Below are 27,036 nucleotides of genomic sequence, written 5' to 3'. Positions count from 1 at the left end.
TTGCAAATGGTGGCACAGCCTGGATTTCAGGTTGGAAACCACAAAAGGTAGTAGAGAGTGCTATGGTATGTGAAAACTACAGGGAACTGAAGACCTACAGATGCCTACAGATAGGATTACAGACAGAAAAAAAAAAGGAGTAGAAACTTCAAGAGTGAAAAAGTAAAAGTGAGACTCACAGTGAAATTAAGACATCTTAAAAGAGCTATGTAGACTGACGAATTGGGAAAAAGTAAATGTACGGACCCTGGAAAAATGCACTCAGAAAATGCTCAAGAAGACCTTAAGCCTTCATGACAGGTTAACTGGTAAAGGTATTCCCCTACACAGAGGAAATCTGTAAAGACTGAGATGGTGGTTTTCAAATGACAAATTTTCAACAAACATAATAAAGCAGACAAAGAAAAAGGGAAATATGACTAATTAAATAGAACAATATAAATTTCCAGACCTGCCCTAGGAAAACACACACTTTGAACTTACTAGACAAAGATATAAAACAACTTTTTTTTTTAGTTTTTGTCTGTTTAATTCATTATCATCTGTGCCTACAGTAGTGCCTAGGCTCATGATAGGTACCAATATTTGTTGAATAAACAAAATTGTATTTACCAATGTCCAGGTGAACACCTGCACATGATAGCCCTGAATAAATGTTTGCCAAGAAAAATAAGTAAATGCAACATCCTAAGGTATTTTATAGAGAACCATGAAAATAACAGCAGTAAGCATTCAACATTTATCTTAATAACAATGCTATCAGGAAAAATTATGTGCCCTGTTTTACAGAGGAGAAAAGAGAGGCAGTTTCATAACTTGTTCAAAACAGAGCTTGAGCATTTCACCACCATGTGCTCGGGTCACGCGCAAAGATGTAACAGCAAGGGGCACTGAACAAGGGTGTTCATAGAGACAGAATATTTGCTGAACAAGAGAATAGAGTCCAGGCAACGAGATCTTCTTTAAATACTGAACCCCATTACTCTTTAGACTCTAGAGTGCTGTTGACCTATAGTGGGCATGGGGATTCAGAGATAAAGAATATTGCCAGAGGCTGAATATTGACAAATGTGGGATGTAAGTAGGGATGGAACATTTGGGAGGCCCAGAACTGTGTGAGAATGAACCATTATAAAGATCCAATGATAGCTGTAATGAGTTATTCAGAAGGGCATAGAATGTTGTCAGGGCAGAATATTATGGGCACAAGAGAATACTTTCAGAATAAAATGTCATTGGAGTGTAGAACCTCCTTGTGTACAAAGCACAGAAAGACCTAGAACATTGGCAATGAATAAATATCTGAAGGAGTATAGGACCAGATGTCATCAAGGATGGTCCGTTCGCAGGACATAGAATTATTGGAATGAGTGGAGGTATTTAGGTAAAACATTTAGATGGTGATCTGGGTTTATGGTGAAACAAGAGACCTGGGATATGTCTGGGTTGGGATATTTAGGGGACTGGGATGTTTCAGGTACGTAACATCTGGGAGACTATAGTGCTAGCTGTGACTGAGTGCTTTTGAAACACAGAATGTCAGCTGGGATGGGATATTTTGAGAACATAGGTCACTGGTTCCAGTGGCACACTCTGAGAAGGGCAGAGAATGGTAAACTGAGTATGGAGGGCATGATAGGAGGAAGGAGGCAGGTAAGTCAACCCAACTTTTACTGTGGGCTCTTCTCCATTTCTGCTCCTGGGTTTTGTTTTCAGATGGTTTCTCAGATCCACAAAACATATTGAGACTCAGGTATAAACACCAGGGTGTTTGGGCTGCCCAAATGAGAAGTCTCTACAGGAGAAGATGCCACAAAGCATTCCATCACAGTGGGTGGGCCATCAAAGTCGGCCCCACAGGAGTCCTTGCCACCTTCTTTTGTGCCAGCACACAGTGGGTTTGCTGTGATCTTCCTCAGGTAGACATGATGACACTCATCAGAGCATAGCTGGATGTTGGCACATTGTAAGGTTTGGGAGTAACTCACCTGGGGACTGGTGGTGGTACCCAAGCCAGACACCTGACAGCAGGTGGAAGCGGGGAGGCAGTCACTGTAGGAGAGGGGTAGGACATGGATGCGGCTCATGAGCTGGACCAGGGACCATCACTCCAGAAGTATGATATTGTGGTTATGGCTTAGGTGAGTGAGACTGCTCTGGTACTAAAGATGGGTGATAAAACAGACTACCTCCCTCACCTGCTCTCCAGCCTCCACATGACCCAGGGCATGCTTGCCAAGGTAAACTCTGCACCTATCCTTCATATAGTGTGCTGCAGTGAGGATCCATCTGGGGTAGATCAGGACTCCCTTACAGAGCAGCCATCCCTATACTAGTAGGGCTGTCTGCCAGGGCTGAGAGTGGGGGAAGCAGGTGTAGCCACCCAGGAGAAGCCCACTGGTTCCACTGAGAATCTTGGGATACTCCTGAGAGATACCATCTGATGAAGCCACATTCAGGAAGGCAATCACTACATCCAGGGACCACATGGCAGCTCTGAGTTTGGGGGGCAGCGAAGGGAGCTCATATGAAATTACTGACTCAGAGGAACAAAGAAAAATAATAAGAGAAGGAAGCCTAAGAGACTTATAGATACCACAAAGCGCACCAATATATGAGTTATGGGACTGCCAGAAGAAGAATGAGAGAAAGTAACAGAGTTTATCTGAAGAAATAACAGCTGAAAACTTCCCAAGTCTGAAGAAATAACTGGACATCCAAACTCAAGAAGCTCAAAGGACTCCAACTAGGATGAACTAAAAGTGGTCCCCACTGAGATTAATAACAGTCAAACTGTCAAAAGTCAAACACAGAAGAGAAACTCTTCAAAGCGGTAAGAAAAAAGCAACTTGTCACAAATAAGAAAGCTACCATAAAATTATCAGCGGATTACTCAGCAGAACATTACAGGCCACAAAGGGGTGGATGATACATTCAAAGTGATGAAGAAGTCTATAGCCATGCTACCCTGAACAAGCCCAATCCCGTCTGATCTCGGAAGCTAAGCAGGGTCAGGCCTGGTTAGTACTTAGATGAGAGACCACCTAGGAAGACCAGGTGCTGTAGGTGTAAAAAAATGAAAAAATTAGGGATTGTAAGCTGATAAGGTCCTTGCAATCTGTGAGGTCAACCAAGGGTTGCCACACCTAAAAAAGAAAATAAATAAATAAAATATCCCTAAAAAAAAAACAAACCCCAAAAAACAAAAAACAGAGTGATGAAGAAAAAACTACCAACCAAGATTACTGTATTTGGCAAATACATTCTTCAAAAATGAAAGAGAAATTAAGACGTCCCAGATAAATAAAAGCTGAGGAAATTTATGACCTACAAGAAATAGAGGGAGTCCTTCAAGTTGAACCGAAAGACTACTGGACAGAAACACAAAGCCATATGAAAATATGACATTCTCCAGGAAAAAATAGAATCTTCTATTATTGTATCCGAGGTACATAAATTCGTTTTAATTATTGTACTAAATTTAAAAGACCAAAGCATAAAAAGTGTAAATCTAAGTTACTAAGTATATAATATAAACATGTTATTTGTGACATCTATAACATAAAGTGGAGCAGCAGAGCTATAAAGAACTTTTTTATGTGATTGAAGTAAAGTTGATTTCAGTTAAATTCAGTTTATCAGTCTAAAATAGACTCCATGAAGAAAATATCTATAGAATCTACGCAAATGGAAATGAGAAGGGAATCAAAATATGTCATTACAAAAAAGAAATCAACTAAATGCAAAGGAGAAAGTAAGAGACCAAAAAAAGGGACAAAAACTGTATGACGCACAAAAAACAAAACCACAATGGAGATAGTCCATGTTTTTGGATTGGAAGAATCAACATAGTTAAAATGACCTTATTACATAAAGCATTATACAGATTTAATGCAATCCCCATCAAAATCCCACCGGCATTTTTAAAGAAATAGAATAAAAAAATCATCAGATATATATGGACGCACGAAAGACTCCAATTGCCAAAGCCATCCTAAGAAAAAAAAAAGAGGCATCACTCTGCCCAACTTCAAATTATATTACAAAGTGACAATAATCAAAACGACATGGTATTGGCAGCAAAACACACACACAAACCAGTGGAACAGAATCGAGAGTGCAGAAGTAAACCCATATTTATAGGGGCAAATAATTTTTGACAAAAAAGCCAAAACATACAGTGGAGAAAGGAAAGCCTCTTCAATAAATGGTGCTGGGAAAACTGGAAAGCCATTTGCAAAACAATGAAACTAAACTGTTGTCTATCACCACACACCAAAATTAATCAAAATGGATTAAGGACCTAAATATAAGATCTGAAACAATAAAATGCATAGAAGAACACATAGGAACTAAATTCAAGGACCTTGGACTTAAATAGGATTTTATGAATTTGACCTCAAAGGCAAGGGAAGTAAAAGCAAAAATAAATGAATGAGACTACATCAAACTAAAAAGCTTCTGCTCAGCAAAAGAAATCATCAACAAGGTAAAGAGACAACCGTCTGAGTGGGAAAATACATTTGCAACCGACACCTCCAATAAAAGCCTAATATCCAAAATACACAAAGAACTCATATGACTCGTTAACAACAAAAAAGGCAAATGATCCAATCAAAAAATGAGCAGAGGATCTGAACTTCTCCCTAAAGGACATACAAATGGCCAAGAAATATATGAGAAGATACTCAACATAGCTAGCTACTAGGGAAATGCAAATCAAAACCACAATGAGATACCATCTCACACCTGTTAGAATAGCTATAATTAACAGGACAAGTAATAACAAATGTTGGAGAGGAAAGATGCAGAGAAAAAGGACTCCTCACACGCTGCTGGTGGGACTGCAAATTGGTACAGTCACTATGGAAATCAGTATGGATACTCCTCAAAAAACTAAGAAAACTATGAACACCAATGTTCATAGTAGCCTTATTCACAGTGGCCAGGACACAGAAGCAACCGAAGTATCCTACGATAGATGACTGGATAAAGAAGCTGTGCTATATATATACAATGGAATATTGTTACTCAGCCATGAGAAGAGATGAAATACTGCCATTTGCAACGACATGGATGGACCTCAAGATAATCATGCTAAGCGAAAGAAGCCAGACAGAAAAAGTTGAAAATCAAATGATATCACTCATATGTGGGATATAAACCTAAAAGCAACAGATGAACAGGACAAACAAACAGACACTCATGGACTATAGACTAGTGGTTACCAGAGGGTAGGTGGTGGGGGATACTAAGGGGATATGTAGATGGTTAAAGGGGGTCAGATATAGGGAGGTAGGGGGAGGGTGAAGTGGGTAAAGGGGATCAAATATATGGTAGCTGAAGGAAACTGGACTTTGGGTGGTAAACACACAATAGAATATATAGATGTCAAATTATAATGTACACCTGAAAATTATATAATTGTATTAACCAATGTTACCCCAATAAATTTAATGAAACAATAAATAAAAAATAAAACAAAAAAACATAATGGCAATACAATACGGTCCTTCTCTATGAGTAATTACTATAAATGTAAATAGATTAAACTCCCTAATCAAAAGACGTAGATTATTACAATAGGTAAAAACAAATAGGATTCAACTATATGCTGTCTAAAAGGGACTCTCTTTAGATTTAAGGACAGGTACAAGTTTAAAGTAAAGGGATGGAGAAAGATTTTTCATGCAAACAATAAGCAAAAAAAGCAGAGGTGGTAATACCATATTAGACAACATAAATTTTAAATCAAAAACTGGTACAAGAGACAAAGAAGGACATTATGTAATAATAAAAGGGACAATTCACCAAAAAGACAGCAATTGTAAAAATATAAGCATCAAACATTAGAGCTTCTGAATACATGAAACAAGCTAACACTGACAGAATTAAAGGGTGAAATAGACAGCTCTACAATAATAGTAGGATATTCCAACATCTCAGTTTCAATAATGGACAGATAACAAACATAAAATCATTATGGAAAGAGAAGACCTGAAAAACATTATCCACTAATGGCACCTAAGAGACATATACAGAACATTCCATCAGACAATAGAAGAAAACACATTTTTTTCAAATTCACATGGAACATTCTCCAGAATAACCCATACATTATGCTAGAAGACAAGCCTTAATAAATTTTAAAAGCCTTAAGTCACAAAATATATTTTTTTCCAATCATAATGTAATGAAACTAAAAATCAACAGTAAGAGAAAAACTGGAAAATCCACAATATGTGGAAATTAAACACGCTCAACTAAAAGTTCAAAGAAATCTGAAGGGAAATTAGAAAATATCTTGAGAGAAATGAAAATGAAAACAAAACATGAAAACTTATGAGATGCAAGAAAAGAAGTGATAAGAGGAATATTGTTAAGAAAGATCTTAGCAACCTAACTTTAAATCTTAAGAAACTAGAAAAGAACAAACTAATTCAAAGTTACCAGAAAGAAATAATAAACATTACAGGAGAGACAAACAAAATAGAGAATAGAAAAATAGACAAAAATCAACGTAACCTAGAGTTAGTTCTTTGAAGAGAACAAAGGGTGAAAAATGATAAACTGTTGCCTTAATTGAATAAGAAAAAAAGAGATAAGACTCATATATCACAATCAGAAATGAAACAGGAGTTATAAGAAAGGACCACAAACAACTGTATAATAACAAATTGGATGATGCAGATGAAATGAACAAATTCTTAAAAAAACACAACCTACCAAGACTGAATCATGAAGAAATTTAAAAATCTAAATAGACCAATAACTAGTAAGGAGATATTCCGAATAAGCAATCAAATATCTACCAACAAGAAAAGCCCAGGACTAGATGATTTCACTGGAGAATTCTACCAAATATTTAAAAAAGGATTAACACCAATCCTTCTCAATCACTTCCAAAAAATTGAAGAGAACACTTACTAAATCATTCTATGAGGACCAGTATTATCCTGATACCAAATCTAGATAAAGGCACTATTTAAAAAAAACTATAAACTAACATCTCTGATGAATATTGATGTAAAAATCTTCAAAAAAAAAAATTCCTAGCAAACCAAATTCAATAACACATTAAAAGGGTTAAACACCATGACTAAGTAGGATTTATTCCTCAAATGCAAAGATGATTCATCATACAAAACTCAATCAGCAAAATAAACTATATTAACAAAATGAAGAAAAAAACACATGATCATGTGAATTGATACAGAAAAACTATTTGACAAAATTCAACATCCTTTCATGATAAAAAAAAAAAAAGCACTCAACAAACTAGGAATATAAGGAAACAACTATATAATAAAGGCCATATGTGAAAGGTCCACAGCTAATATCATACTCGATGACAAAAAACTAAAGTTTTCCCTCTAATATCAGGAACAAGGCAGGGATGACCTCTTTTACTACTTCTATCCAACAAAGTACTGAAAGTTCTAGCCCGAGCTGTTAGGTAGAAGAGAGAAAAAAAAAGGCATCCAACCTTGAAAAGAAGGAGTAAAATTAGCTTTGTTCACAGATGACATGACTTTATATGTAAAAAACCTAATGACTTCTCACACAAAAAAGTGTTAGAACTAATAAATGATTTCAGCAAAGCTGCGTATACAAAATCAACACACAAGTTAACTGTTTCTATATAAAAATGATTGCCCCCCAAAATGAGAAAACAATTCTATTTAAAATAGCATCAAAAAGAATAAAAATACTTGGAAATAAATTTAGCCAAAGAGAGGAAAGAGTTATAAACTAAAAACGACAACACGGTACTGAAAGAAATTAAGGAAGACACCAATAAATGAAAACACATCCCATAATCATGGATTGGAAGACTTAATACTATTGTCAATACTACCCAAAGCAATCTACAAATCCAATGCAATCCCTATCAAAATCACAGTGGTATATTCTGTGATAACAGAAAATCTACCCTAAATTTCAAATTGAATCTCAAAGGCCTCCAAATAGCCAACACAATCCTGAAAACAAAGAGCAAAGTTGGAGGTCTCACACTTCCTGATTTCAAAAACTAACTATAATTTGCAGTAATCAAAACATTATGGTATGATAATCTTCGTTCCTTCAGTTATATGCAATAAAAGCCTGTAGTCCAGTGTGGTAATAATTGTAACCAAAAGCTGAACTTCATATCTTAGTTTTCCTGTAGTATGAAACCTTATCTTAAATGACAATAAGAAGATAAAGCATATGACATCTACATTTCCTGTATATCACCATAGTGTACAAAGAGTAAAGAGCATCAGCTCTACTGAAGAAACCCTAGGTCTACACCACAAATAATCTTGTAATTACAATTAAAATGTAATTTACCAATTAACTGAGGGCATTTGGGGGCCTACAACAAATCTTATAGTAGTGACGTCAATCTCTTATTGCAGGGATTAGAAAAAAACAAACCTCTACCCTTAACCTCACAACCATATAAACAAATTCCAAATAGATCATATATCTAAAAGCTAACACTACAAAACTTTTGGAAGAAAACATAGAAGAAACTCTTTGCAAACTTGGTACAGGCAAAAATATTCTAGGACACAAAAAGTTTAAATCATAAAAGAAAAAAATTGACAAAGATTTCATTAAAATTTATACCTTACATACTTTGAAATATACTATAAGAAAATGAAAAGGCAAGCCACAAATGGAATGAATACTTTATTTAAATATATGTATATCTCACAAAGGAACAGTATCTGGAATATTTAAAAAGTAGTCTTATACTTCAATAAAAAGGCAATTTTTTAAATGGGCAAAACATTTGAATAGACATTTCTCAAAAGAAAACATAAAAGATGCTCTAACATCAAATCATCTGAGAAATTCGTCATAAAACCACACACAAAAAAATCAGTATACACACGAGAACGACTAAAACACAAAAAGTCTAACAATACTCTGTGTTGGTAAACACGTGGAGCTACTAGAAGTCTCATACACTGCTGGTGATGATGTAAACCACTTAGCAGTTTCTTTATTTTTTTTTTTAATTAATTTTTGTTATGGTGACATTGGTTAACAAAATCCAGTAAGTTTCAGGTGTACAATTTAACAGTAAGGCATATATATATTGCATTGTGTGAGGCAGTTTCTTATCATATAATCCAGCAATCCAATCCTAAGCATCCAAGAGAAATGAAAATGTATGATTAAACAAAATTTGTACAAATATGTTCACAGCAACTTATTAATAGCCCAAAATTAGAAGCAATCTAAACTGCTATCAATGGATAAATGAATAAACAAATTGGCATACTGAACATGGAAATATTCCTCAACAATAAAAAGGAATTAACTACTAAGATGAGCTACAACATAGATAAATCTCAAAAACATTATACTGAATGAAAGAAACCAGGCAAGAGTATGTACTATATTACTCTGCTTACATGAATTATAGAAAAGAAAAGAGTAATCTATAGTGACAGAACACAGAACAGAAGTTAACTAAGGCCAGGGCTGAGAGAATGACTGACTTTCAAAGGGCAATAGAGAACTTATTGTGATGACAAAAGTTTTATTTCTTTTAAATTTCTTGGGGTTACATTGGTTAATAACATTATATAAATTTCAGGTGTACAATGTTATAATACAACAACTGTATACTCTATTGTTTGCTCACCACCCAAATTCTAGTCTACCTTCATCATCTTGTATTTGACCCTCTTTACAAACTTTTTCATTACCACCATTCTGTTGTCTGTATTCATGAGTTTTGTTTGCTCATTTGTTTGTTTTACATCCCATACATATGAGTGAAATCATGATTCTTGTCTTTTGTCTAATTTATTTCACTTAGCATAATACTCTCAAGATCCATACGTGTTATCACAAATGGCAATATTTCATCATTTTTATGGCTAAGTAGTATGCCACTGTATACAGGTTCCATGCCTTTATCCAGTCATCTGTCAAAGAACATGCGAGATGTTTCCATGACTGTTGTAAATAATGCTGCAATGAACACAAGTACATGTATCTTCAAAAATGAATGTTTTCTAATTCTTCAGGTAGACACCCAGAAGGAGGATTGCTGGTTCATATGGTAGCTCTGTTTTTAATTTTTTTGAGAAACCTCCATACTGTTTTCCATAGTGGCTACATTAATTTATATTTCCACCAGCAGTGTACAAGGGTTCCCTTTCTACACATTGTTTCTAACACTTGTTATTTCTTATATTGATAACTGTTCTAATGGATGTAAGGTGGTATATCTCATTGGGTTCTATTTGCATTTTCATTATAGCTAGTGATTTTGAGCATTTTTCCATATATCTGTTGGCCATCTGTATATCTTACTTGGAAAAATATCTGTTTAGGTCCTCTGCCCATTTTTTAAATTGGATTGTTTCTTTTTTGTTGTTGAGTTGTATGAGTTTTCTATATATTTCTATATATATATTAGCCCCTTATCAGTAGTATCATTTGTAAATATCTTCTCCCATTTGTTGGTTGCCTTTTAGTTTTGCTGATGGTTTCTTTTGCTATGCAGAAGCTTGATTTGATATAGTCCCATTCATTTATTGTTTTTACTTCCCTTGCCTCTGGGGTCAAGTTCACAAAGATCTCTCTGAAACTAAGATCTACAAGTTTAGTGCCTATGTTTTCTTCTATGTGTCTTACTGTTTCAAGTCTTATATTCAAGTCTGATGCATTTTGTGTTAACTTTTGTGTATGGTGTCAGAGAGCAATCTACTTTCATTCTTTTGTACTTGACTTTCTAGTTTTCCCAGCACCATTTATTGAAGAGACAGACAATTTTGGCTCTTTTGTCAAAAATTAGTTACATGCATATATAAATATGCACAAACATACATATACACGTATACTTATGAGTTTATCTCTGGGTTCTCAACTCTGTTTCTTCAGTTTGTGTGTGTGTTTTGCTGTCAGTATCATACTGTTTTGATTGCTGTAGTACAGTTTGAAGTCAAGGAGTGTGATGTCCGCGGCTTTGTTCTTTTTTCTTAGGATTGCTTTGACTATTTGGGTCTTTTGTGGTTCCATACAAACTTGAGGATTTTTTGTTCTACTTCTGTGAAAAATGCCATTGGGATTTTGATGGGGGTTATACTAAATGTATATATCACTCTAGATAATATTTTAACAATGTTAATTCTTCTAATCCATGAACACAAAATATCTTTCCTCTTCTTTCTGTCTTGTTCAATTTTTTTCAGCAATGTCTTGTACTTTTCAGTGTACAAGTCATTCACCTCCTATGTTGTTTGTTCCTGGGTGTTTTATCCTTTTTACTGCATTTGTAAATGAGATTTTTTTCTTCAATTCTCTTTGATATTTTGTTGTTGGCATATAGTAATGCAGCAGATTTTTGTACATTGATTTTGTATCCTGCAACTTTACTGTATTTGTTTGTTGTTTCTAATAGTCTCTTGGTGGAATCTTTAGGGTTTTCTATATACAAAATCATGTCATCTGCAAATAATGACAGTTTTACTTCTTCATTCACAATGTGGATGCTTTTTATTTCTTTTTCTGGCCTGACTCCTCTGTCTAAGACTTTCAATATGATGTTGAATAACAGTGGTGAGAGTGGGCATCCTCATCTTGTTCCTGATCTGAGAGGAAAAACTTTGTTTTTCACCATTGAGTAAGATACTAGCTGAGGGTCTGTCATAAATGGCCTTTATTATGTTGAGGTTCTTTCCTTCTGTACCCATTTTATTAAGTGTTTTAATCATAAATGGATGTTGTATCTTGTCAAATGCTTTTTCTGCATCTGTTAATATGACCATATAATTTCTGTTTTACTTTGTTAATTGGTATATCACATTGATTGATTTGTAGACGCTGAACCATTCTTGCATCTCTGGAATGAACCCCATTGATGGTGAAGTATTATCTTTTTAATGTATTGCATTCAATTTACTAGTATTTTGTTTAGGATTTTTACATCTATGTTCATCAGAGATGTTGGCTTGTAATTTTCTTTTTTTGCATTGTCCTTGCCAAGTTTTGGAATCGGGGTAATAATGTCAGCTTTATAAAATAAATTAAGAAGTATTCCATCTTCTTCAATTTTTTGGAAGAGTTTGAGAAAAATGGGTATTAATTGTATTGAGTGTTTAGGGTAATTCACCAGTGAAGCGATCTCGTCCCAGACTTTGTTTTTTGGGAGGTTTTTGATTACTGTTTCAATTTCATGACTAGTGACAGGTCTATTTAGGTTTTCCAATCTTCATGGTTCAGAGTGATTATTGATACATGAAGATTTACTATAACTATTTTATCTTTTGTTTTCTCTGTATCTCCATTGTTTCTTTTCCCTTGTGTTTGAAATGTTTTAGTTCTTGATTACAGCGGAGGATACAAGGAGGTATACATTTGTCAAAACTATCAAATTGTACACTTTAAAGGGTACATTTTATTAAATGTAAAATTTGCCTCCATAAAGTTGATTTTTAAAAGATATTACAATCACGATAATACATTATCATAATTCTATGTCATAAAGTCAACAAATTAAAAGAAAAATCAAAAAGAAAAATCTACCAAATCTATCCCACTATCCTAACAAAGCTTTTTTCTGTGTTCCCTTCCAATCTTAGCCAATGCATATATATTTTGCACAGCTGTTAGTTATCATTTTGTATAAACAATTTCACATCCAACTTTTTATTTATGTTACACACATTTTTCACATTATTTCACAGGCTATACAAAATGACATATATAATTTGGTTAGTTGCTAATGCCTAACCATTTGGGTTGCTTCCCATTCTTTCCAATTATAAAAATTATAATAGTGAGTATTATGTATAAAGATCCTTTCTTAATTTGAATATTGCTTGGGATAAAATCCTAAGAACCATAGCTCACTTTTTCACCCCATATTTTTTCTTTTTCATTTTAAAAGTTGTATTAAAGTGCTAGGGCAGCTGTAATAAAGTACCACAAACTGAGTGGCTTAAACCACAGATATTTATTGTCTCACAGTTCTAGATGCTAGAGGTATGAAATCAAGGTGTCATCAGGGTTGGTTCCTTCTGAGGATGTGAAAAATATTTGTTCTATGCCTCTCTCTGGCTTCTGGTGGGTCCCTGGCTATCTTTGGCATTCTTTGGCTTGTAGAAATATCACTAGATCTCTGACTTCACTTTCACATAATGTTGTCCCTGTGTGCATGTCTCAGGCCAAATTTTCCCTTTTTATAAGGACACCAGTCATTTTGAATTACAGACCTAACCTACTCCAGGTGACCTCATCTTAACTAATTAAGTGTGCAATAATCCCATTTACAAAGAAGGTCAACATACTAAGATACTAGGGTTTAGGACTTTAACATATGAATTTGAGCACAATTCAACCCCAAACAGAAGTTATACTTGTTATGAAAAACTCAAAAAGCAGAAAAAATTATAATGAATATGTGAAGGCCCTTATCAGTCTTTACCAAGCTTTTCCACAGAAGTAATCACTATTAACACCTTCACTTAGTAACATTTGAATAACACTTTGGCTTCCCATAAACAGCAGTTGGTGCTGCTATACCAGAGACTAAATCTAGTATGGCAATTTTTATTTACTACAAATGATAGATGGGTAGTCTCCAAACACATAAACATTTAAACTCTTTTTTCACTTGAAGAGTCTCTGTGGGGTACCTGGAGAATCTCAGAATCATAGAATCACAGATTCCAGTGCTAAAAAGCCTTAGAGATAGCCTGGCTTAACTTTAGCTGGTGATAATATATATTTTGAGTGATTTTGGAGTCATACATAGGTCCAAAATGGTTTGCCATTTACTGGCTCATAAATTACTCCTCTAAGTTCTTCCACCTATAAAACAGGGTAATATTACCTACCTGCATGGATCTGTGAATATTTAATAAGGTAATACCGCCAAGGCACATACTGAGCACTCAATTAACAGTAGCACTATCCATTTAAAATTTTTTTAAATGTAAATTGTCATAAAAAACACATAAGATTTACCATTACAACCATTTTTACTTATAATACAGTTCAGTAGTGTTAAATATATTTACAATGTTGTGCAACAGATCTCCCGAACTTTTTCTTCTTCCAAAACTGAAGCTCTGTGACCATTAAACAGTCTCCCTCTTCAACGGCCCTTGCTTTACTTTGTTTCAATGAATTTAATTAACTAAGATACCTCATATAAGTAGAATCATATTTGTAATTCTTTTTTAAAGATATGTAAATGAGAATATGTAATTTTTAAAAGATCTCACTAGCAGAGCCAGAATGAAACTGGATTTTCTGATTCTTAATAGGGTACCTCGACTGAGGTTATTTTTTAGTTCCAGGTGAAGTATAAAAGCCTTATAATTGCCAAAATTTTTACAAGTACTGTTTATGTCTACCATAGAGTGAAACTCTATTTAAAACACAAAGCTTTTAAAAGACCTAGAAATCAAGATTTGTGGGTTTAAATATGCCTGGTTCTTTTGCCATGCTACTAATTTATAGAAACTCCAATGTTGTCAGTACTAAACAGAACCAGAACTGATAGAAACAACAGTCAAACTAACACAAAGTATAACAATCTTAAAGTCAAAAAGAGTAAGCCAGTTATATTTACCAGCTCACAGTGCCTGGATCCTGGGAGGGATGGATGTCAGCCCCTTAAAGAAACGCACATGTGGTCTGAGCAACAACTGAACTTCAAAACAGATGTAGAGATCATACTGCCACATGTAAGGCAGACATCGACACAGCCCTTACCAGTGGCTATTCACTAAGAAATGTCCCCCACTATAGACATTACTGTTTAAATTTACTTTTCACAGGGATTTATCCCTAAAAGGCCCAAGGAGCATTAGCCAAGCAATTTAGATTGTGGTGTCCTATGTGTGCCTATGTCTTAGAAACATATATTTGTAAGTCACAAGCCTAAAAATTCCCTTCACTCCAGACGGAGGCTGGAACACAACAGGAGAACTGGGGGCAGGGGTGGAATAAGGAGAGGGCTAGGAGTTAGAGAAAGAGATCTGGTCAATGTTCTATTAACTGAGCCAACTCAATTAAAGTTATAGTTTAATGGAAAAGCCAACATGATCATAAAACAAAAATAAAACAAAATAAACAGAAAACATAAAACAGGTCATCCGGAGAACATCACTAAACATCTCAAACATCCTGTTCCTAATTGGCAATAAATGTCTTGAGCGGGCCTATTTGAGCAGTGGCAATTTACTAAAAAACAATCTGATACAATTTAGAGTCATAATAAGCAGAACTCCATCTAAATGAAATGAAAAAAGGAAAAACCTAAACAAGAACACAAATGGTATCTCATTTTGCCCCTTCAGAGGAAGCAAATTTTCATTCTGGGAAGTTTGTTTAATAATAAGTTCAGTGCATTCACATTAATGACACAGGAGACAGTTACCACTCCCCCAAAACATGCACATATAAAAACATAAAAACATTCACAATTAGATTTCACATGTGGAATGAACTGCTGATCATATCAAGTGAACTTAAAATACCTGGGAATGAGAAGTAGTGCTTTTCACATTTTCCGGAGCCCTGCAAAATACTTAATGCCATATTTATACTGAAAAACTGAAATGTTGAGAAAACTTTATCAGACTGAATAAAAACATGACATTTATTAAGGTGGATGCCATTTCATGGATTTACTTAAAGCATTTGTGGAACTGGGTAGCCTACTACCAGACTCCACTGACCTAATACAATATGGCAGACAGCTTTGGTGGTTTCCAAAGCCCTGGGGAAAATACATTTACAAAACTACAGAGTAATCTTCCATGCTTTCTCTTTCTCATTTGCCTGTTCCCAGCCAGTCTATTCAATAACAGAAAGGAAGAGAAATGGAAGAGGACTCAATTAATATTGTATCCCCTGAGCTATGGTCTCAAGGATGTAAACAGACACGAAAAGGCAGTAAGAAAGGAAGAAAACAAGGTCTCTATATGTCACTGTCCTGGAACACGGCACATAAGAGGAACATGGGACAGCTGCTGGGATGACCTGATATCCATTCCCACCTGCCCCTGTACATTCTTACTTGGTTTATTTCAGGATACCACTTCTGGCAGCACTTCTTTCCCTTACATTTCTCAGTGAATGGTACTACCATCCACCATTATATCCAAGTAAAAACTGTTCTCTCTCAGAGGAAAATAAAATTGCCCAATCCTCATGTTTCCAGAGAAGGCAGAATGTCAAACCCACTCCCCAGCAGGGTAAAGAGAAGAAATAGTTTTGGTATCTCTGAAGGATGTTGTGATGTCATATCATCTTCAGCCGTCTCAACCTTGCCCAAGATTAAACTCCCTTCCCACGGTGGCCACATTCCAATTACTTATGGACATAGAAGTACAAGGGCCCAACCTTCTTGTCCCAAAGCAGGAAAAAATCTAAAGGGTCTTCCATCTCTATCTCAGAGGAGGTTTCTGTTCGAGATTGAGCTGCAGCTAAACTTTTCCCTCTGCACAACCTGCTTCTTTTCTTCCCCTCCACAGCTGTTACTCCTCACAGCATTCTCTGCACATCAATCTCCACCTCAGAGTCAGATATCCAGGGAGCCCAATCTAAGACATCATCTCTATCCCCTCACTATCTCCTCTTCAGGAAAAGAACTGACCTGCTTGGTAAATTTGGGAGAAGAAACTAAAAATGCCCAGTACCCTACATTCCTCTCCTCTGGCTTTCTGACTTGCCTTACCTATGGAAAGGATGTATTCTGGTCTACTGTTGGAACATGCTTAGCCACAGGCACATTCTATGTCACACAGGCCTATGGTGGTTCAGCTTAGCTGTATCTAACTCATTTGTCTACCAAATCTAGAGAGGCCCAACTGAACCACAAACAGAATTACATTCTTCAATCTGTTTTAAGAGTTAAGGGACTGATTCTCTGATTTCCAACTGTCCATCTCCAGTATCTTGTATCAACTGGTTCCTAACTCAGAAGACAGAGGTGTTATTATTAGTTCTCTAAAATTTTAACATTATCCTTAACTGCTACTCTCTCCTTTTCCTAACAAGTAATCAGTACCAATTTCTGCCCTCTTTATTCTCCAATGTACTTACAACACTGAAGCCACTATCTTATTTATATTTCTATAATATGGGTCCCTCCCCACCCCCTAAAAAAAAAACCCCACAACTACCATTTAAACTCCTCCAATTAAAATCTTTGCCTTCCAGGTTAAATATGAGCCATTTGGCCCATATCACGATCTGGCCCTTTCTAACTCTCATGCACAGCTAGTGCATAATAAATGAGACCGCCCATTCTTATTATCATTAGCAAAAAGGCCTTTTCTAGCTTTTTCTCTACTTTCCTACATATGTATACCACAAATCATTTTCAGTTCTCCCAGCTCCATGCATGTCCTGGGCCTCTGCTTACCTAGAACTCATACCTCATAATGCAAAGCTCAACTATCATCTTAAGAAAACCTTTCTGAACATCCCTGCAAGCTCCCCAAATACCTCCCAACAAAGTTTTTTCTCTGTCTCTCTGGGGTACCACAGTACTTCCTATATGCTGTTCTACTCCTTCACTCATTAGACTACTACTTCATCCTTGGAGGCAAAATCTTTATATCCCCCAACATCTGCTTATACACAGAAGGCACTCAGGATATACATAAGGAATAAGTGAATAAAGGAAGAAGAAAAACTAGAGAGCAAGGGAGAAAGCAAGAAGGCATGCTAATCATTACAAATACTCCTCTCCCAATGCCACAGTTAAAATACTCTTAAGTAGTCCTTCAATTGCCCTAATTTATGAACAAACTCACAAGGTGGCACTCATGGCTCTCCAAAATTTCTCCCAAACTATTTTTCTAATCTTAACTTCAAATTCTCTCCATGACTACCTTACTCTTCAGCCTACTGGAGTAATCAGTTTTTTCTTGATCATGCCCACCTTCTGTCTGTTCATTGTCTTCTTTGCAGGTGGAAACCCCACCACCACCACCCACCAGGTTTTACCATCTAAAATCATAATCATTTATTTATTCATTTAAAATAATAAATCATTTCTTTATTCATACTCGCTGAATGTTTACTATGTGCCAGGCCCTGTTCTAGGATTTAAAACAAAGTCTCTGCTCCCTTGGAATTTGTAACATAGTTGGGAGGTAAGGAGACAGAAAAAAAAAATCAGTATGTCAGGGTGTGATCAACCCTAAGGAAAAAAAAAAAAGTCAAAATAAGGACAGTGCATGCCTGAGACAGGAAGGTGAGGAAGGCCTCTCAGATAAGCTAACATTTGAGCAGAGCTCTGACAGAGGTAGAGCCGTGGAAACAGTTACATAAGTTTTAAGGAGGAGGTTGCTAGATACCAATGAGGTTAGTGTGGCTGGAATAAAGTGAGAAAATGGGAGAGAAGATCAGCAAGGTCAATGAGGCAAGGTTGTGGAGGGCCTCACCAGCCAAGTACAGATTTTGCACTTCACTCTAAACAGCATAGGAAACACTGGAAGCTTATGAACAGATGCACCTTTCAGACTAAGGGTATATGAGAGCACAGTGAAAGCAGCAAGACAGATGAGGTAAACTGCAATGGTCCTCATAAAAGATGATGGTGGCTTGAATGGAGGTCAAAGGAGTGAAGTTGGTGAAAAGTAGTCAGATCCTAAATATATTTCATAGAACTAACAGATCTGATGATAGACTGGATGTAAGATGTAAGAGAAAAAGAATAGCCACAGATAATTCCAGGGTTTCTGATCTGAGGAACAGGAAAAATAAGGTTGCTTTTAAATGAATTATGGAAGCCTGTAAGAGAAACAAGTTTCAGGGAAAAGATAGGAATTCATTTTGTACATTTTTAGTTTATGCTCATAGACACCCCAATGAAAATAACAGTCAGTCAGGTATCTGGTACTCAGGGGAGAAGTATGACCTGGAAATGAAAGCTTAGGACTTGTCAGCATGCATACATACATACACACACACATATCTACCTACATACATATGCACATACATATACACATTCACATACACACACACTCTAATTTATATCTCTCTCACAACTCTTTCCATATTTGATTTTGTAACAGATTCATCACAAAATAAAACATAAAAAATCTGGTTAATTTCAGGAAAATGAGAATGGACCAAATTGTGAATGATAAAATTTAATTAATTTTATCTATTCAGTAACTTTTTATTTTGTGCCTGCTATGAGCTAGAAATACAATTCTGAATAAAACAAATATGGTCAATTCTGTGGAATTTAATGTCTGGTAAGCTGAAAACTACTGCTTAAATAGTTGATTCCTTAATTATATTAGTAAAAACACTTTTTTAAAGTATTCAGTACAGAAATAGATGCAGGTATTTTTTCAAGACCACCATGAAGAAAGTTCAGCCCTCTGCTGTCCCCAGCAGTTTGGAAGACAGTGAAAAAACTCTATCCACTGAACAAGTGTTCCATTCCACAAAGCGTAGACACACTGTAATCATATATACTGAGTGAGCTTTGGACCCCTAGTTGAAGCAGACCAGATAATAAAGCCTAAAAGCTTTCCATGAAATAAGTGGTATCACCAGGTCAAGGTTGGTTTCATGGGTGAGAAGTCTAGGGAAGCAAATATCTTGCTTTCTACATCATACCTGGCCTGTGGATGAATTAAAAAAAACATGATTTCCAGTGTTAAACTTTAACTTTATTAAGAGAACTTTTTTTTTGTAACTTCATTCCATTTTAACAGCCTGACTTATTATATTCAATTTTAAGTCTGCACATTTGAATACTGCAAGTCTTAACAAATAACTATTTTTAGAATATTAGTTTATCCTCGCACTTAATTTTTTGAGATGGTATATTTACAAAAAGTAAAAACCAAGTCCATAAAATAGTTAAGTCATGTCAGTTTTTCAAAAATGGTTGCAAAGAAGCTTTGTAAAAATAATGATTCATGAAATCAAGGCTACAGTTCTTTGGAGAACAAAGTGGTATAAAGTTCATAACTGACTTAAAGAGGAATTTTCATGAGAATGCAAATCAAAGAAACGGGTATTTTTAAAAGAAATTTATATGGCCAGTCCTTTATCATTAAGATTGAAGGAGAGATAAAGAGTTTCCCAGACAAAGAAAAACTAAAGGAGTTCTTCACCATTAAACAAGCTTTACAAGAAATGTTAAAGGCGCCTTCTTTAAGGAGAAAAAGAAAGACCATTACCAGAAATAAGAAAATATGAGAAAGAGAAAAATCTCACGCTTAAAGCCAAATATTTAATAAATACAGTTAATCAGACATGAAAAAGCTACTACGAAGGTCAAAAGAAAAAAATTATCAAACTCAACTTGAACTACAATAAGTAGTTAGGAGATAAACAACAGAAAAAGATCTAAAACATGACATCAATAACAAAGTGTGAAGGGGGAATAAAAATGCAGTCCTTATGGAATATAATCGAACTTAAATGTCTATCATCTTAAAATAGACTGCTATAGATACAGAATGATATACATAAACATCATGGTAACCACAAACCAAAAATCTACAAAAGATATAGAAACAATTAAAAGAAAGGAACCCAAACAAAATGCTAAAGAAAACCAGCGAACCATAAGGGAAGAGATCAAGAGAAGAAAGGAAGCGAAAACTATAAAAACAACCAAAAAACAATTAACAAAGTGGCAATAAGTACATACTTATCAATAACTACCTTAAACATAAAAGGAATAAATGCTCCAATAAAAAGATACAGGGTAGCTGAATGGATTGAAAAACATGATCCATCTAGGGTGATAACTTCTTTAGTTCCATAAATGTCTAATCACTATGTTGTACAGCTGAAACTAATATAATATTATACATCACCTATAACTGAAAAAAATTTAAAATTATTTTAAAAGCATGACCCATCCATATGCTGGTTACAGGAAACTCACTTCAAATCAATAGACATATACACACTGAAAGTGAAGAGAAGAGAAAAGATAGTCCATGCCAATAAAAATGAAAAGAAAGCTGGGGTAGCAATGCTCATATCAGACAAAATAAGAGTCTAAAACAAAAAATGTAAAAAAAAAAAAAAAAAAAAAAAAAAAAAAAGGCAAAGAAGGACATTGCAAAATTGTAAAGGGGTCGATCCAAGAAAAGGATGTAACAATCATAAATATCTACACACCCAACACAGGAGTGCCTAAGTAGATAAAGCAATTATTAATGAACATAAAGGGAGACATCTGTGGTAATAAAATAATCATAGGGGATTTTAATACCCCACTCATATCAATGATATCAACAATAAATCATCCAGACAGAAAATTAATAAGGAAATAATGACTTTAAATGTCGCATTAGTCCAGACAGACTTAATAGACATTTACAGAACATTTCATCCAAAAACTACAGAAAACATTTTTTTAAGTACTCATGGAACATTCTCCAGAATAGATAACATATTAGGCCAGAACAGATCACATATTAGGCCACAATAAATTCAAGAAGACTGAAATCATATCAAGCATCTTTTCTGACCACAATGACATGAAATTAGAAATCAACTACAGGAATAAAATTGGAAAAAACACAAATAAGTGGAGACTAAATGACATGGTACTAAAAAAATCAATGAATCAGAGGAAACCAAAAACTATCTTGATACAAATGAAAATAAAAAACACAACTTTTCAAAATTTATGGGATGCAACTAAAGCATTTCTAAAAAGAAAATTCATAGCTATACAGGCCTACCTCAAGAAATAAGACAAATCTCAAATAAACAATTAACTCTACACCTAAAAAAACTAGAAAAAGAAGAAACCCAAAGGAAACAGAAGAAGGAATAGTTAACATCAGAACAAAAATAAACACAATAAAAAATTTAAAAACAATAGAAAAGATCTATAAAACTAAGACTAGTACTTTGAAAAAAAATTAACAAAATTGACAAACCTTTAGCCAAATTCGTCAAGAAAAAAAAGAGATTCCAAAGAAATAAAATCATAAATGAAAGAGAAATTACAACTGACACCACAGGAATACAAAGTATCATTAAAGAATTCTATGAACAATTACATGTCAACCAATTCGACAATACATGAAATTTATACAAGGATAAATTTCTATAAGTATATAATTATCCATGACTGATCCAAGAAGGAAAATAAACAAAATCTAAGCAGACTAATTACTAGCAATGAAATTGAAGCAGTAATCAAAAAAATTCCCAACAAATAAAGTCAGGATCAGACAGCTTAAACCATTTCAAAAAATTAAAGAGAAAGGAATGCTTCCAAACTCATTCTATGAAGCTGGCATTACCCTGATATCAAAACCAGACCAAAACATTACCAAAAAAATTAAAAGCCAATATTCTTGATGAACGTAGATGTAAAAATTCTCAAAAAAAAAGAAACCATTAGTAAACTGGGTTCAACAATATATTAAAAGGATTATATACCATGATCAAGTAAAATTTATCCCAGGGATGCAAAGACAGTTCAAAATCTGTAAATCAACTAATGTGATACATCACATTAACAAAATAAAAAATAAAAACTATATGATTATCTTGAAAGACACACAAAAAAAGCATTTGACGAAATTCAACATTCTTTTATGATAAAAACTCTCAACCAAGTGGGTGCAGAAGGAACATATATTAACATAATAAAGGCTATATATGAGAAACCCACAGCCAATATCATAAGCAATCATAGCCAACATCATACTCTAGATCACAAACGAGACAAGAATGACCAGTACCCACCACTATTCAACATAGTATTGGAAGTCCTAGCCACTGCAATCGTAAGAGAAAAAGAAATAAAAGGCATCCAACTCAGAAAGAAAGAAGTAAAACTCTCATTATTTGTGTATGACATGACAGTATATACAGAAAACCCTAAACACACCATCAAAAAACTATTAGAACCAATAAATTCAACAAAGTTGCAAAATCAATATGCAGAAATAAGTTGTTTCTATACATGAATGACAATCAGAAGAAAAAAATTAAGAAAACAGTCCCATTTATAATTGCATCAAAAAGCATAAAATACCTAAGAATAAACTTAATGAAAGAGGTGAAAGACTTATAATATGAAAACTATAAAATGCTGAAGAAACTGCAGAATATACAAATAAATGAAAGGATGTATCTTGCTCATGGATTGGAAGGATTAATATTGTTAAAATGTCCTTACTACCTGAAGCACTATACAGATTCAATGCAATCCCTATTAAAATACCAATGGCATTCTTCTCAGAACTAGAACTAATCCAAAACTTTATATGGAACCACAATAGACCCTGATTAACCAAAGAACTTTTGAGAAAGAACACAATGGAAGGTATCATGCTCCCTGATATCAAACTATACAATAAAGCTAAAATAATCAAAACAGTATGGTACCAGCATAAAAACAGATATCCAAAGCAATGTAATAGAACAGAGAGCCCAGAAATAAATCCTATACAGTTAATTAATCTATGACAAAAGAGGCAAGGATATACAATGCAGTAAAGATAGTCTCTTCAATAAGTGATGATGGGAAAACTGGACAGATATGTGCAAAAAAAAATGAAACTAGACCACTTTATTTTACCAGAGTAAACTCAAAATGGATTAAATATTTAAATGTAAGATCTGAAACCATAATAAAACTCTTAAAGCAAAACAGAGGCAATGAACTCTGTGACATCACTCTCAGCAATATCTTTTTGAATATGTTTCCTTGACAAAGGTAACAAAAGAAAAAAATAAATAGGGCTACATCAAACTAAAAGGTTTTTCACAGTTAAGGAAACCATCGACAAACCAGAAAGACAACCTATTGAATGGGAGAAGAAATTTTCAAATGAGACATCAGATAAGGGGTTAATGTCCAAAATATATAAGAAACTGATACAACTTAACATCAAGAAAACTAAAAAATCCAATTGAAAAATAGGCAGTGGACCTGAATAGACATTTGTCCAAAGAGGACATACAGATGGCCAACAGATATGAAAAGATGCTTAATATCACTAATCACATGGAGATATCACACCTCATACTGCATCAGGCTGGCTATCATCAATAAATCAAGAAATAAATGCTGGCAAGGATGGAGAGAAAAGAGAGCCCTGGTACACCTCTGGTGGGATTGTAAATTAGTGCAGTCACTATGGAAAACAGTATGGAGATTCTTCAAAAAATTAAAAATAGAGCTGTCGCAGGACCCAGCAATTCCCCTTCTCGGTATTTATCAGAAGAAAACAAAAACACTATATTGATTGCATCATTACTAGTAACAGCCAAGATATGAAAGCAACCTAGATGCCCATCAGTAGATAAATGGATAAAGACGTGATATACACACACACTATGGAATATTAGTCAGCCATAAAAAAGGATGAAATCTTGCTATTTGCAGCAATCTGGATGGATCTAGAGGGTATTACGTTAAGTGAAATAAGTCACACAAATAGTGTATGATTTTGATTTTATGAGGAATCTAAAAAAAAAAAAGGACAAACAAAATATAACAGATATAGAGAACAAACTCATGATTGCCAAAGAGGTGATGGGAATTAAACAAACAAACAAATACTGACACGCATGAATTAAAAATAAATGATAAATAAATAAAAAGTAAAACAAAAGCAAAAATGACAATTTGCAATTGCCAATGTTTTACTGGAGTGGAGCTGTGGAAGAGGAATCTCCAGATGCCTGCCTTTTCCCTGACTTTCGCCTTGCCTCTGCTGTCTTTCACTAACTGCCCTCAGGAAATATGCTATTTTCCCTTTTAAATGATCATTCAAAATACTATAATAAAAGTTATGCGAATGTGGTCTCTCTCTCAAGATATATTGTTGTACTATACTCATCTTTCTTCTTGTAATGATGTGAAATGATGCAATGTCCAGGTGATGAAAAGTGAGGTGGATATGCTGTACAAAGAATTATTCATATCCTGGGTGGCATGAAGCAGGATGACATTAGATTTCATCACACTGCTCGGAATGGTGTACAATTTAAAACTTAGGTATTATTTATCGAATTTTCCATTTAATATTTTTGGATGGCGGTTGACCACAGATAATTTAATCTGCAGAAAGTGAAACCAAGAATAAGGCGGGCCTACTGTAACAACAGAAGTTACTAACGGTGCAGACATATCATGTTTCCAAAGTATCATTGTCTGCCCCTTGGCTGACCAATCCCTGGTGCCATTGTACCATTAACGAACTGTTTCTTCAGAGTCCCCTGCCTGTCTTGCATCTCGCTATACATAAACTAACGAATATAATTTCTGAGACCAGTGGTTTTCTAAATATATAGGACGCTCTCTGACACTGATGTGTTACACTAAAAATAAAACGTACAATTTGGAGTTTACTCAAGAGCCACTGGTTATTCGGTTCCAATATAGAGAAAACTCTCATGGAAGGGTTCGGCCTTTTTGTTCTATTCAGGCCTTCAACTAATTGGAAGAGGCCCACACACATTAGGGAGGGTATTCTGCTATACTCAGTCTATCAGTTTAAATGTTAATCACATCCCAAAACACCCTCACAGAAACACTCAAAATAATGTTTGACCAAATAGCTGGCATGCAATGGACCAAAGTTAACACATAAAATTAACTATCATAGATAGATAATGAAACCAATGGAGAGCTTTAGGATCATACCTGTACAAACAAAAATACTTGATTTTTGATGAAGGTAGCAATATATATTGATCAGTGAGGAAAGGACTTTTCAACAATGTTGCTGAAACAATGGGGTATCCAGGTAGAAGCAAAATGAAAATGGACTCCCACTTTAGAACATGCAATAAAACAGTTACAGGTGGGTCACAGACCTATATGGGAAAGGCAAACCAATATACTTTCAGAAGATAATATAGAAGGTCTTCATGACATTGGGTAGGGAAAATCTTCTTAAGACACAAAGTTATTAACCACAAAGAGTAATATTAATCAATCTGACAATAAAACTAAAAATACCTTCCTTAAAAAAATTAGGAAATGTAAACACAAAAACAAACCAGAGTGGAAAAAAGAAATAGCTGCAAAATATACAATAAAAAAGGTACCCATATTCAACGCGCATAAAGAATTTCTACAAAATGATATGAAAGACAACCAAGTAGAATTAAAAAACAAATGGCTGCTCCTTCAGCTAATTCAAATCTCTCCTAAAAAGTCATCTCTCCTTGGAGGACATTTCTAACTATCCTTTTTAATAATGAACTTTCATCATCCCTTTCCCTTACCCACCTCTATTTTCCTTTCTAGCACTAAGCAATGACTTGTTATACATTTTGGCATGTGTGACCTTTTTTTTAATTATTGAAGTATAATTGACGTATAACATTAGTTTCAGGTGCACAACATGATTCAATATTTGTACACATGGCAGGATGATTACCAAAATAAGTCTAGTAAACATCCATCACCACACATCACACATTTACAAAAAAATAAAATCTCTTTTCTTATGATGAGAACTTTTAAGATCTACTCTCTTACCAACCTTTAAATATGCAATATAGTATTATTAACTATAGTCACCGTGCTCTACATTATATCCCCATGACTTTTTATAACTAGATATTTGTGCCTTTTAACCCCTTTACACTTCCCCCACCACCACTGTCAACTGCCAATCTGTTTTCTTTATCTATGAGCTTGTTGTTGTTTTTTTTTATTATTTAGATCCACATATAACTGAGATCATATGGTATTTTTTTTTCCTGTATGACTTATTTCACTTAGCATAATGGCCTCTAGGGCGCAACTATGTTGCTGCAAACAGCAAGATTTCATTATTTTTCATGGTTGAATAATATTCATTCCATACATATACCACATTTTCTTTATCCAATCATCTACTGACGGACACCTAGGTTGTTTCCATATCTTGGCTACTGTAAATAATGCTGTCTTTAGATCCACTGCTGCTATCCTCAGCTTCTGTGGTAGTGCCTGGCAAACAGTGGGTGCTCAAAAAGTATCTGTTCAACGGATTCAAGAACCAAGTATTCTGAAAAGATGTGAAAGAGTCCTGTGACTTCGACCAGTCTCTAAACTATAAG

The 27,036-nt window shown here is 34.7% G+C and overlaps 1 protein-coding gene and 2 pseudogenes across 7 annotated transcripts in view; 1 reads left to right on the top strand and 2 right to left on the bottom strand.

The window, feature by feature from the left end:
* The window catches only part of FANCC (FA complementation group C), a 234,016-nt gene that overhangs the window by 111,345 nt on the left and 95,635 nt on the right, over nt 1-27,036 (bottom strand). The gene's annotated exons all lie outside the window — the stretch shown is intronic.
* LOC120616906 (kallikrein-13-like) lies at nt 1,148-2,980 on the bottom strand (annotated as a pseudogene).
* LOC120616936 (uncharacterized) lies at nt 2,951-3,069 on the top strand (annotated as a pseudogene).

The sequence above is a fragment of the Pteropus medius genome, unplaced genomic scaffold, assembly GCF_902729225.1.
Source record: "Pteropus medius unplaced genomic scaffold, Ma_sr-lr_union100, whole genome shotgun sequence".
Classification (NCBI taxonomy): domain Eukaryota; kingdom Metazoa; phylum Chordata; class Mammalia; order Chiroptera; family Pteropodidae; genus Pteropus; species Pteropus medius.
The sequence above is the reverse complement of the archived record's forward strand: the minus strand, read 5'-3'. Positions and strand labels throughout refer to the sequence as shown.